General features: G+C 42.2%; 1 protein-coding gene across 4 annotated transcripts in view; it reads right to left on the reverse strand.

Annotated features, from left to right (window-relative positions):
* The window catches only part of ZNF385D (zinc finger protein 385D), a 938,617-nt gene that overhangs the window by 83,736 nt on the left and 840,739 nt on the right, over window positions 1–14,142 (reverse strand). The gene's annotated exons all lie outside the window — the stretch shown is intronic.

Here is a 14,142-nt window from a genome sequence, read left to right on the forward strand (position 1 = left end):
CACTGATGCTGAGCCTCTGCCTCAATGGACCAACCTGAACCCCACTCTGCAATGGAGTAAGTTCAGTGACAGGGTCTTGGGAACTCAGAGGCTGGGTCATTAAAGCAATCAGAACTGCAGCCTGGCTGTCTTTCTGAAATGAAGATGCGGTGTGTGAGGCGCTCAGGACGTGAAAAGGCCCCTGGTAGGACCTCCGGCAGACAGCTCCCCTCCCTCGAGGCTCCAACCAAAGGCGGCGTCACTGCCAGCCTGACCTGGGGGTGAAGCAGGTCTGGGGACGACTCATCACAAGCTGCGGTTGACTGTAAGAACACAGGAGACCTCCCCCTCACACCTCCACCCAAGCGAGAACTGCCTGCTTAACCTCGGGATCATGAGAAGTCTTACAACGTAGTACTGATACTATTACTAGTAATATACCCAGTCCCACGGGAGACACAGCGAGTCCCCTACGTACGAACAAGTTCCACTCTGAGAGCCCACACATCAGTCCCATTTGGTCGTAAGTAAGTCCAACAAAGTTGGCTCAGCTGGTGAAGAATTCGCCCGCAATGTGGGAGACCTGGGTTCAATCCCTGGGTTGGGAAGATCCCCTGGAGAAGGGAAAGGCTACCCTCTCCAGTATTCTGGCCTGGAGCATTCCATGGACTGTATAGTCCATGAGGTCGCAAAGAGTCGCACACGACTGAGCGACTTTCACTTTCACTTTGCCAACAAAGTTAGCCTGTGCTGTGTGCTGTGATTAGTCACTCAATTGTGTCTGACTCTGTGACCCCATGGACTGTAGCCCACCAGGCTCCTCTGTCCATGGGATTTCCCAGGCAAAAATACTGGAGTGGGTTGCCATTTCCTCCTCCAGGGGATCTTCCCAATCCAGGGATCGAACTCAGGTCTCCCACATTTCAGGCTGATTCTTTATGGTCTGAGCCACCAGGGAAGCCCAAAGTTAGCCTACATACCCAACTAACACAATAGTACTGTGATAGGTTCACCATACATTCTTATCTTGGAAAGTTCACAACTGTACTGATGGTAAATGACATCAAGTTTTAAGTGTTTTGTTGTTGTTGCTTCTTTTAAACTTCAACAATATTTTTATTACCAAACTCACGAAGGGTTAACCCTTTAACCCAGCTAATAGGAAAACTGCATTTTTCACAGGAGCTGGAACGGAGGTGCGCACCCAATAAAGACTGTCTCTTTAAAAAAAGATTACATATATATATATATACACTCATCTGTGTAAGTATCTTTTTAAAAAAGCAAAATTCACCGGTGTTGGGAAGAAACCCCAGGGAGTGGGGCACATTATAACACAGGCTTTATTTTTCTTTCTGGAATAAGAGGACAACGGATAGAACCGCAGCCCGGGACGCGCAGGAGTTCCATTGGGTGGGATTTTGATGAAGACAAAACAAAGGCTTTCTCGGGTTTTTAAGTAAAAGAAAATATTCTGAAAAACCATCATCTAAATTAAATTAATCTGATGACAAAGTACCCACATACTGAACGAGTGTTCTAAGAATTCTCAATGTGCTCTATCCGAAAAAAATTACTTTGTTTATGAAGTCTCATTTGCTTTCTTTCCTTCATTCCTTTGGGCGTTACAAAAAAAAATTAATTTCCACAATGCAACTCAAAAAACTGTCCTACCTTCCCCTGTTAATTGCAAGTTTGATAGAGGATGTCACCTTTACCCTTTTGAATAAAGAGAATATTACTGGACAGAAATACTCAATGAATTTGGCAGCCATGACAAGTAAATTATTCTATAGCTATTCCAACCACAGTTATTAGACTGGTGTTTTTTTTAGCACAAAGATATATATGCTGGTTAGAATCTTGGATTACTGTGAAGTAAGAAATTGGTTTTCACCTACTGTTTCAAAACCCTTCCTAATATCAATTCACCTTTCAGGGTGACGATTATCCGATTATCCTTCCTAGGCCACAAAAGTTAACACATACTAGTAACTGGAAATAACTAAAAGACAAGTACAACATCACTAACATGCTTTTCCAAGTATCTGGCAAATGAGAGATTTATGAAATGTTTCAACTAATGGATAGGTAAATATGATTTCTGTCTCATTTCTGATACAGTCTTCTATAAGTTCCTTATTATGGGGATGTCAATAACTTACAAATTTATATGATGACATATTAAAATTTTAAAAGCTATATAAATAAAAGCTACATTGTTTCTTCAGTTTAGGAAATTGTCAACTTTATAGAGCAAACTATTTATGACAGTGAACTTTAGACTACATTATTTTTAAATATCATTGTATACTGATCTAAAATGTCTTAGTAACACAGGAAAAAGCTTACACTTATGGACCCTTAATCAATCCTATTTTAAGTGACTGGATTTTCAATTACCAAAATTACTGCACTAAATATCACCCTAGTTGACTGAAATAATTAAAGCACTTTTCCAAAGTGAAAATTTCTAGAAGATAATACATATCCTTGGACTGCAAAGAGTCCCTTGGACTGCAAGGAGATCAAACCAGACAATCCTAAAGGAAATCAGTCCTGAATATTCATTGGAAGGACTGATGCTGAAGCTGAAACTCCAATACTTTGGCCACCTGATGTGAAGAACTGACTCATTGGAAAAGACCCTGAGGCTGGGGAAGATTGAAGGCAGGAGGAGAGGATGAGATGGTTGCATGGCATCAGTGACTCAATGGACATGAGTTTGGGTAAACTCCAGGAGTTGGTGATGGACAGGGAGGCCTGGCGTGCTGCAGTCCATGGGGTCTCGAAGAGTTGGACACAATTGAGCGACTGAACTGAACTGAACTGAACTGAATACATATCCTACCAGACTCCAATCCCTTCCACTGAAGGCAGACTTCTGGTATCTTTGATAGTTTTATATATTCACTTGGAAAAATTCACATTTGACTGCCCCAAAACCCTAGACCTTGTTTGGTTTTTTTTTCCTTTTATATTAAAGGTCTGAGTTTTGATCTTGCAGAAAATTCTGTATTGTCTAGCTAGCATTACAAAATCAATAAACACAGAAAATCCAAGATTGAGATGGTTTCACATGAAGCTTCTAAATGAATTAATGTAAATTTTACATAGAAGGATCAAAGATGCTTCTTTTCAATATACACGAAGCTTTTTCTATCTGACAAAATAATAAAAATTACAGCATGGTTTCATTATAAAATGGAGAATAACCAAAAGCTTTAGCCCTTAACTTCATCTTCTCTTAGAAGCCTCCCCTCAGGTAAAAATCACAATAACTATGGGATGAGCTTAAATGTGGGCAGACACATATGTCAGAATCTTTTAACAGGTCCAAGATCTGATATGCAAAGGCAAATAATTTCAGCAGCACTCTTAGGGGTGTTAGAGGGTTTTGGAAAATAAGAGGAACTCTCCCGGGTGATTTTAATAGTCCAGTAGCCACCTAAGTCGGAGTAGCGCCATCAAGGACTATGGGAGGACTAAGGGGTTTGCTGCCCAAGAGGAGACCGCAGATTGAAGGAATCAGAATGTGGTTCAAATCCCAGCTCTGCTTCTTATAAATGTGTTGACCTTAGTCAAGTTATTTCACTCAGAAACCTGGTTTCTTTATCTGCAAATTAAGAGTCAGATTCCTCCATAACCTTTCTGCCAAAGATCCTGGAGGCGATGTCTTTCTAGGGATGCACAAGCCAGCTTCAGTGCTTCTCCTTTCCGGGCAGCACAGAAGCCACGTTGTTGGCCCTGAGAGCGCTGACCACTCCGTGGTTCTCTAACATAGAACTTCTAAAGCACTTTGTTGCAGCCCTTTGTTCTCAATCCTTCTTTGAAGTGAATCCACAAGAGGACAGGAGCAAATATTGAGCATGCCCTGAAAGGTTTACGTGAAATAGTTAAGGAGTTCTTTTAGGGACTGCATATCCTTGATGTGCATTTGGTACTATTTCTGAACCCTCCACCCCCTTCCTATGAAAGGCTCACTCCAGCTGCTCTGGACTCTCGTGGCCCTATATTTGCTATTGTCTCCTGATGAATCATTTCCTACCCTGAATTATATTTTGGGTTTATTTCTTGTTTTCCAGAACCGGACTGGAGACATCTTGCAAGCAGCACTCCTGTTCTGCACCTTACTTTCCACCCCTGCAGTTATCTTTAATATTGCAAAAGTATTTGAATAGGAATGAGTGGGTGTGAATGAATCGGTGAACCAAAGAACTAATAAATACCCTAGAGTTCAAGCTGGTCAAGCTCAAATCTCTGACCAGTTCAGAGAAGGACGGGAAAGATTTTCTTTTCCATATGTTCTTCTACTTCCTGGGCAGCATGAAAGAACTGCATGACTTTTTTTAAGTCTGGATTTCCTGAATTCTACTAGAGAGTTGGTAAGAAAACAGAAAGCTGGGCAAAAAATAAGATAAGGTCCAAATGGGTCAGTATACGGCTACATATACTGCATCTTGATCTTCATGTTGGAGTTTGGCCAGGCACCGAATGTTATAATCTGAGGGTGACTGACTCGAGCAATCACGTAAGTGTAAACTACCGGCAAGGCTGTCTACAGACTGAGTCACAACCATCGCAAAGCGAATGCTGTGCACTGGCCGCAGGGCCCAGACTCCGCCGTATGGAGTTAAACACGGCCCCTGCCCTCAAATTTAACCTGATACCAGGGACACAACTTAGTACAGAGTCGATCTAACTCAATAGAGCTTTTAACAATGTTGACTCTCATGAGAAACTGAAGTAGCAGGGAAATTTATGGATGGATCTGAATGTAATTATGACAATTAAAATAGCAACTTAATTTTATGCTGTCTCTGGGAAATGTTCAACTCAAGGGTTGTGCATTCAAGTTCTGAGTTAAACTGGCTAATGTCTTTGATTTGCATTATAAAGTACAAGTAACAGAATTCAATTAGTCAAATGCATTGACTCTAGGCACGGAAATGGTTACTAGGCATTTTGGGAGTGTGTTAGTTTTGACTGTTAAAAGAATTCCTAGGATGATATTGATGAAATTAGAATGAGTGCATCACTGTTTATTGCTAGTCTTATTTTTAAATTAGATACGTACGCATAGATTGGCTGCGCCGTGTCTTAGTTGCAGCATGTGGGATCCGGTTCCCTGACCAGGGATCAAACCCAGGCCTCTGGCACTGGGAGCACAGAGTCTTAAGTCACTGGACCGCCAGGGAAGGCCCTATTTATTGACAGTTTTAATGTAAAACTTTCAGTGGCTGAATAAAGACATATGAGATAAAGGCGTATGGTCCATCAAGCAGGTAAAATTTTGATGGGATTGACAAGTAGGAAGAGCCACAATTTCAGTAGGTGCTGGGACAGGACTGACACAGAAGCCCAGATCTTCTGCCCAGGTTTGTGTCTGTCCATGCAGGTATTGTCGGCGTGTAACACGTGCGTCCTCTGTGCATGGTGATGCAGGGGGTGGAGTGAAGTACAAGGGAGCACTTTTCCAAGCACCAGAATGTAAAGTGATTTTGGTGGGGTAGAGATCAGGAGAGGTGTGAAGGACTGCCAGAAATGGTAGGCAAGGGACAGACCATAAAATGTCCTGATGCACGACTTCCCTGGTGCTCCACTGGTTAAGAATATGCTTTGCAATGCAGAGGCTGTGGGTTTGATTCCTGGTCCGGGAACTAAGATTCCACATGCTCCAAAGCAACTAAGCCTGCAGCTAGAGAGTGATGTGTCGCCACTCACACACAATGCGGTCTTAAAAAAAAAAGATCTGATGCAGGTTTCAGAGTTTGGAATTCATAGAACATAAATGCAAGTATAATTTGTAATTTAAATATCTGTTTCAGTTTGTGTTTTACTAAGAGTTCAATAGAAGCTTCATGTTGCTTTGCCTGTAAGAAATCTGCTGTGAACATGTTTTGTTTCACATTTTTGTCACGTCCCTTGCTATTAGATATCAAACCCTTCACTTTTCCACTTAGGAGACAAAGTCCTCTAATAGTCCACGTGATTTTGACACGTGCTCATTTCGTGTTCTGTCATATTTGATCACTGTTGAACTTTTATGTTATAGTTAAGAGTCTACATTAAGAATCATTATTTTGCAGTCGAAATATTTTATCGTTATATAAGTTCTGTGTGATGTGAGCTGTGCTTAGCCACTTAGCCATGTCCTACTCTTTTGAGACCCCATGGACTGTAGCCCACCAGGCTCCTCTGTCCATGGAATCTTCTAGGCAAGAATGCTGGAGCGGGTTGCCATTTCCTCTGCCAGGGGATCTTCCTGACCCAGAGACTGAACCTACTTCTCCTGCGTCTCCTGCATTGGCAGTTGGATTCTTTACCACTGCACAACCTAGAACGTCCTTATGGAAGCTTATGTCCACTCAATTCCTAAGAAGAACATAAAAATAGGAAAAAAAAAATCCCTCCATTAATTTAAAAAGCACACACACGTGCACATGTAGACACAGATGTTTCCAGAAGCCTGACAGCTGTAGATTAAGCCACTGGGAGTTTTAATTTAGTTCATAAAATTCATCCAGATGTCTGGTATTTCATAGATACTGTTAAAAAAAAGATAGGTGTTCAGCTTTTTATTTATTTTATGGATTTCCTATTTCTGCTAAAGAAAGACAGCCACATGGAGTGTGGAAAGATACACACACTCGCACACAAGAAGCCGGGCACCCTGTTTCTTTGAAACATAACAGAAATACGTCTATCTTGTCAATTTAGCCTTAATCCCCCTCCTATCAGGCACTAGTACCCCAGCCCCTGACCACAGACAGATAGCAGGTCCTTCGGGGATTCAGGTACACACAGCTCCACTCATCCATTAGGTTTGGGAAGACAACATGTGCCTGTCCAGATGAGGGACTTTTTGTGAAATTCTCTGATTCCAGGAGGGTTTCCGTAATGCATCTGGGGCAAAGCTTTCATCAGCAAAATACCATTCATCGTGATTTCCTCAGGCACAAAAAGGGCAGACTAGAATATTACGTGTGATTTCCACGCCACCTTTAATGTAGAATCTGCCATCACTGATTCACACACGAGGACCCCAGGACCACAGCATTCAGACAAACACCGGGAGTGTGTGTGTGTTTCCTTTCTGAATTCCCCTTCTCTGTGTTACTCTCTCTAGAAATCTGCTCCCAGCACACTCTGCTGGCACTTATCACACATCTTGATCAGGGAACACTTGATAAAGGCTCTTTATCTGACCAGTCTGAAGCACGCCATGAGCCAGGGCTAAGAAAAGACACTGAAGGCATCCGTGTTCTCACGATGGTACTCAACTCCTCACCAAGACGCTTGCAAAGGGGTCCTTTATGGCAGCAGCGATGTTCCCAGGGAGTCTTTGTTTGGGATAACGGGTCAGAAAAGAAAGACCCCAGGAGCTAGCACAATGTCCACTCTGCCAAGAGGGGCGTTTGTACGCCACTCCACTAGACCCATAAGTGCAGATAGAAATGTGTCCTCTTACAAATGACTGCGTATTGTCTCTGAAAGGTCAACAGAGCTATGGCTTCGTAAGCCACAAAAGCTTGTGTTTCTCTTAAAGAAAATGTGCAACGCTAATCATGAAGCCTGGTGTAGTGGGGTATTTCAGGAACATGTATTAAAGACAGAATCTTGCATATTGGCAACTATATGTATAAAACATTTATATAATAAAATACCATCTAGTATATTCCGTACTGTACTGTATATACAAAGGTATAACTCAGTTTCTTATATGCATGGCTTTTTGATGTCAAGCCCAGCCTATATTCTGTTATAACTTTCAACATTTGGGACCTTTGTTTGCAGCCTTTGTCAAGAAGGGTAAACTCTTCCCATCATCCTTATGGAAACGGAAACAAAGCTAAGGCCCACGTGTCCCTTGCTGAAAATTGTGTCTCTTTTCTAAATGACAGCGGACTGGCTTTTCCTTATAGACTCCTCAGCTACCACTTTTATTCCCAGGTCTCAATTCCCATAATTTAGATTCAACCTAAATGGAAAGGCAAAAAAAACGTGTGCCTAACTCTGTCTGCCACTAGGCCTGATGTAAACAGCAGGCTTGAGAGGGTCGTGCTCAGAGGAGAGACTCCAGACTATGTGACCTGATAAAATTAACTGACATTCCCATAGAGGTTTTATTTCCTAATGTATTTGTTTACAGTCATCGGCTAGCATTTTACATCGAACATCTTCTTTATCATTAGAAAAGTATTCGGCACGCTAAGTGTAAGTAATTTGAATTCCAATAAATACATGGAATCAATTATTAGTTTAGAGTAAATAAACACTCCTTTGCATTCACAGACATTTTCAATAATAGATTCAAAAGTATTTCACTCTTGGGACCTTTGAGTCAGGTGAGTACAACATCCTGGATGATAATTGTGGATTTCCCAAAAGAAAGGGGGGTGGGGATTGATACAAAGAAGATTGAATTGTAAGAGTGAAAAGGGCAAATTTAACTTGTAACATAGTCGCTTTACCTAATGCAAATATTTGCAATTTTCTGAGACTTGAGAGAATTATGTGATAGAACCAGGAAGAAATGTTCTCAGATCATAACCAAGTAGATGTGCTACGTGCTGTATGCTGGGTTCAGTTGCTTCAGTCATGTGCGATTCCTCGACCCCATGGACGGTAGCCCGCCAGGCTCCTCTGTCCATGGGATTCTCCAGGCGAGAGGACTGGAGCGGGCGCCGTGCCCTCCTCCAGGGGGTCTTCACAACCCTGTGATCGAACCCAGGTCTCCTGCATCTCCTGCACTGGCAGGGGGGTTCTTCCAGCACTGAGCCACCTGGAAAGCCACGATGGCTAACGCAAATCCAAAACCTTGACAAACTAGTTAACTCCTGATCGATAATCACTGAAGGGACAGTAGAAATGTCAAATCTTCTTTCCTCGTGTAACTGAAGAATCTCAAAGGAAACAAACAAACAGGAAGCAAACTTTAGGGGTGAGACTTGGCCATTATGAAATCCTGCAACTCTGAAACTCTCTGAGCAATATCTTAGAATTCCTTGGATTAATGAGAATTATCGTTCTTTCATGGAATCAGGAATTCACTAACAAGAACATCCAAAGATTTGCTTTAATTCAAGAACAAAAGAGAAAAACTGATTGTTTCAAGTTTTCAAGCTATCTGTTATATAAAAGTGCTCTGCAAAGAAAAAAGGAGAAGTAAAAGAATGATGCAAGTATTCCGTCTAAATGAGCATGTCATCTGGCAACAGAAATAGACAAGACATAGAAATTATATTTGAGCAAGAATAGGATAGGGGAGGCAGGGAGGTATGGATTCTTACGGGACTTCATAGGCAGGAGGAAGAAGAGAAAAGTGACCCACTTTTAAGGGAGAATTTTAGAAGCACAGTATAAGAAACAAAGGTCCAGGGGCAGCTTGTGTCTAGTGAAGAATATTGCAGGGAAATAACAGAAAAAAACGTTTGAAAAGGTAGGTTGTGGTCAAACCACGGGGGACCACGAGGTCCAGCATAAAACTCCTTGAAGGTTTCTATAAACAGCCAGGGGGTGAAGGGTACGGTTGTCAGGGCCCCGGATGGAGGCAGCTGGATTTGCGTGGAGACTAAGGCGACTGTAGGGGCTTCCCTGGTGGCTCAGACGGTAAAGAAGCCACCTGCCAATGCAGGAGACCCAGGTTCAATCCCTGGGTGGGGAAGATTCCATGCAGAAGGGAATGGCCACCCTCCAGTATTCTTTCCTGGAGAGAATCCCATGGACAGAGGAGCCTGGTGGGCTACAGTCCGTGGGGAGAGTCAGACACGACTGAGTGACTGACACTTTGACTTGAAGGCAAGTGTGTGGGTAAAAGCAGAGACCCACGAGGCCAGGATACGGGGAGAAATCATGCTTGAAAGAGTGAAAGACGCTTTCTCAAAACCTGAGGGGAGTGCGTCCCAACCACTAAGGAGACGCACAGACTGAGGCAGGAGGAAGCGGCTACAACAGCGGGAAGGTTTCAGATCCACAAGCTGCAGGGCCTGGACAGACAGCAGGGAGAGAATGTTGAGGGGGGCGGTGGTTCAAGTTAGGCTTCTTTTTGTTTTGAACCTGCAAAACAGAGGTGCACCCCAGTCAGTGAGCCATAAGCCCCAGAGGTCAGGTCAGGTCCTAGGAGGACAAAGCTGAGATGTGGCCACTGAGGCTCGAGCACGGGGCGGTAGGAGCCACGATGCGAGGTGATGCTTTATTGCTATTATCTGCCTCCCTTCCCGGAGGAGAATGTCCCTCCCTGCCCTTTACAACCAGGCTTGACCATGAGACTCATCACGGAAAGCGAGAGAAGAGTTATGTGTCACTTCCATTAAAAAACTGTAAACGTCTACTGATTCACACCCTTCTCTCCCCTCTTCCAAAGAACTGGCGATGTCCACGCAGTGGCCGCTTCATCAGCCTGGCCCCAGAGTTAACTTAGCATCAGAAAGACAACAGGGCTGCTATGTAGGGTGTGAGAGATCATCAGTGGCTATGAAAGTGGCGGTTTATTACTGCAGTATCACCTAGCCTAACCTAACGGATGCATCATGGGGATGAATAAAAGTGTCCAGAAAGGGAAAGTAAAGAAAGACCGGAGAGCGATTTCCAATGAGATTTAAGCCAACAATTGTGAATTGTCATTTCATAGAAAAAGTCAAGGGAGTTACATTCCCCGAGTTACTTTAAGCATAATTTCTTAATATTGTGATTACTCTTTCTGTATTAAGAATTTGAGTAAATATAAGGGAAAGGATGAATTGGGAATTTGGGATTAACAGATACACCCCACTGCATATAAGGAGAAGGAAACGGCAACCCACTCCAGTGTTCTTGCCTGGAGAATCCCACGGGCAGAGGAGCCTGGCGGGCTATAGTCCATGGGGTTGCAAGAGTCGGACACGACTTAGTGACTAAGCCACCACCACTGTATATAAAACGGATAAACAACAAGGTCCTACTGTATAGCACAGGGAACTATATTCAATATCTTATAATTATCTACAAAGGAAAAAATCTGAAAGAAAAAATATATATATACATATATATACACACCTGTACACTTGAAACTAACACAACATTGTAAAATCAAATATACTTCAATTTTAAAAAAATAAATAATTAAAAATCGTAAAACAGTTACTAGATCAGACAAAGTTATTCTGGTCACCTTTGGAAATCTTTGCTCCATGAAATATTCTGTAATGAATAGCAATCACTCCCCATACCAACAATTTTGAGTGTTCCAAATATTTTTTAAAATTTTACTTTTGCATAAATTTGTCTGTGTTAAATTCACTAGTCTAGCACTCCTCATTAGATCGAAAGAACTAAAATCAAGCATTGCTGTCAAGGAGTGTGTTCTTGCTTAGCAGCAGGGGAAGAGGCTTTCTGGGAGCAGCTGGTGGCTGGTCACCGAATCGTCTGCTGCTCACCATTGCAGCTTGCAGACTGAAGGAGCGGAAGAGAATTCCAAGATCAGGACGCCAAGTGACGGAGAGGTTAGCCAGCGGATCGTGCCCAGTATTTGTTAGCCTAAGACAGCAATTAAAAGCCATAATACATGATGCAGCAATTTCAAAGGAATTATTTGTCTAAATTCTATTTTTTTAATAAGTAGATTTGGAATGAGAATTTGTTTTTCATGAGTATTCTATTTCTTGTATTTTAGAGAATCCAAAGCAATTTTTAAATTCAAGTCCATACCACTTCTTGCTGTTTTTTTTTTCACTATTGTTGCCCAACCTTCTCTTAAGATTCCTGTCTACCAAATCACTGTATACTCAAGCATTTTTAAAGGCAATTTTTAAAGGCAATTATATGTATCTATATCTATCTATCTATCTATCTATATATATAAATTTGGCAAAATTAGTGAAAATGATTTAACGGTTGTATACATTTTATGCATGCATAAATCACACAACTTGTACGTTAAGCAAGTTATAATTTGTTATTATTTAAAAATACAGGGTCCCTGATTTCAGGCTCTTCTCTCTCTCCCTCTCCTCTGCTTCCAAGTATTTAATTATTCTCAGAAACCAGCTAAGAGACCCATTGTGTTTGTAGAGTTGCACCCCTTTCTAATCAGTATGAGCACACGGACTGTAATAAAAGGACAACTAAGAGCTTTAAGAAAACTCCAATCTGTCAGCATAGGTGCCTTGGATTCATATTGCAATAAAATGGGATGAGAGTCTACAGTATTCCAAGAGCTTTCTGGGCTACTTTTCATAGGGAGTTTTGCAGAAATCCCAGGGAAGGATAGAGTTTGGCCTAAGACATCCAGTGAGTGTGCTGGGATTGTCAGTCTTTCAACCTGTACGATCTCTTTGCAAGTAGAGGCCTCCATGGGTCAGAAAGGCAGAGACCTTCCAGACATCCATTTCCTCCCTCTTTTGGCTTTAAGATATTTGTACTAACTGCAGACTTTATTCTCCCTCTGGCTTCTAAAATTGTCTCCAGCTCCAGCTAGAAAGGGCCCTTCACCATTTCAGCACTGCTCCAACCACTAGGTGAGTCTGGTGTCTCCACTGGGAACCTGCTTTACGTTGGCTATTTCCCACTGCTGCTGCTGCTGCTGCTAAATCGCTTCAGTTGTGTCTGACTCTGTGCGACCCCACAGACGGCAGCCCACCAGGCTCCCCCGTCCCTGGGATTCTCCAGACAAGAGTACTGGAGTGGGGTGCCATTGCCTTCTCCTCTATTTCCCACTACCCAACCCCAACCAGTTTCCACTCATCCTCTTAGAAGACGGAGCCCTGATGGCTGTGATCCTTTCCATTCTAGTCGCTAAGGTGAGGGACGGAGGTATGCATTCACAATTCATTTATGTAACAGAGATGAACTCACAAGGGAGCCTTTCTTAAGCCAAATTAGCAGCTCTACTCAGCATGTACATATATATATGTATGTATATATACATGTGTGTACACATATAATATGTATATATATATCAAATGGTGCTCATTCTCAGTGTAGAGGGATTTTTTTGCATTTTAAAGAGATGTCAAAGTAACCCAAACAGCTATTATTGATAAAAATGTCTAGGAGTAGAAAAGTTTGAGAGCAAGCAAAAATTTACATCAAACTCTGGACAGCAAACTCATCTTTTTATATCAAATCTTTTACACCAAATTTACATCTTTATTCATCCTTCCTACCATCATTTTGCAAATGAAACATAGATCTTTGTGGCAAGCATGGCTTTAGGGAATCCCAGTTTGTGCCCCAATATCTGGGAGAAAAATAACACTCACTTGCTTCATGACCGCTCGTTTCTCCTATAGTCCCCAAAATAAGCCAGTGAATTTTCAGTTAATGGAGAAAAGGGTATTGTTTTCCATACAAGGTCTTACATCTGAACTAATACACTGGTATGATTCAGCTCTTACTCAGACCTTCAAAGAGATGAACATGACAAGCTTTTTTTTTTTTTTTCCTTTAAATGTTGGGACACAAAATTGGATGAATCAGAGAATTAAAAGGATGAGAGAAAATGCAACCAACAGACAGTTTACTCAGCACCCACACCACATGAGACCCGGTGCCAGGGTACAAAGGTGACAAAAGGTCCCAGCTTCAGAGAAGACACAGGGTCCCCACAGAGGAGGCAGGCTGTGTCCACAGTGACACTCACGTGAAGTATATAAAATGCATTCTGGGGACTCGGAGGAATACCATCACGCCTTACAGATTCGCACAGGAGCAAGCATCTCTCCAGACCCTCTGAGGATTATGTGTATGTCTCATGGGTGTACCTCATGTAATCAAGTTGCTTTAATCTGTTGTATTCGTTCCCTGTCGGTTTTATATTTTCATCAGCCATGGCCAGAAGATCTCTTCCAGGTAAGACATTACCGTCGATGACAACATAGATGCTTCCTGCTATCTGCGGGGACTGGAAAGCCACTGATACGTAGCAGCCCTTTTGTTCTTAGAAAGTGATTTATTCAAGGCGCATCCATGGATCATACTGCTTTCCTTTTATGTAAGTTCTGGGGACCAGTGGTCTTATATTTTAAAATGCCAGCTTATGGAAACCACCCCGGCTTCCCTTGTTATGAATAAACTGGTTGTTTGAGGAGCTATGTCAAGGGACCCTTCAGAGGCCATTATTTCACTGTGAAGACTGTTAAAAAGAATAATTGGCATCAATAACACTTACCTGTATATGCAGAG

Source organism: Giraffa tippelskirchi, chromosome 8 (assembly GCF_054371585.1).
Source record: "Giraffa tippelskirchi isolate mGirTip1 chromosome 8, T2T-mGirTip1v1.2.pri, whole genome shotgun sequence".
Classification (NCBI taxonomy): Eukaryota; Metazoa; Chordata; class Mammalia; order Artiodactyla; family Giraffidae; genus Giraffa; species Giraffa tippelskirchi.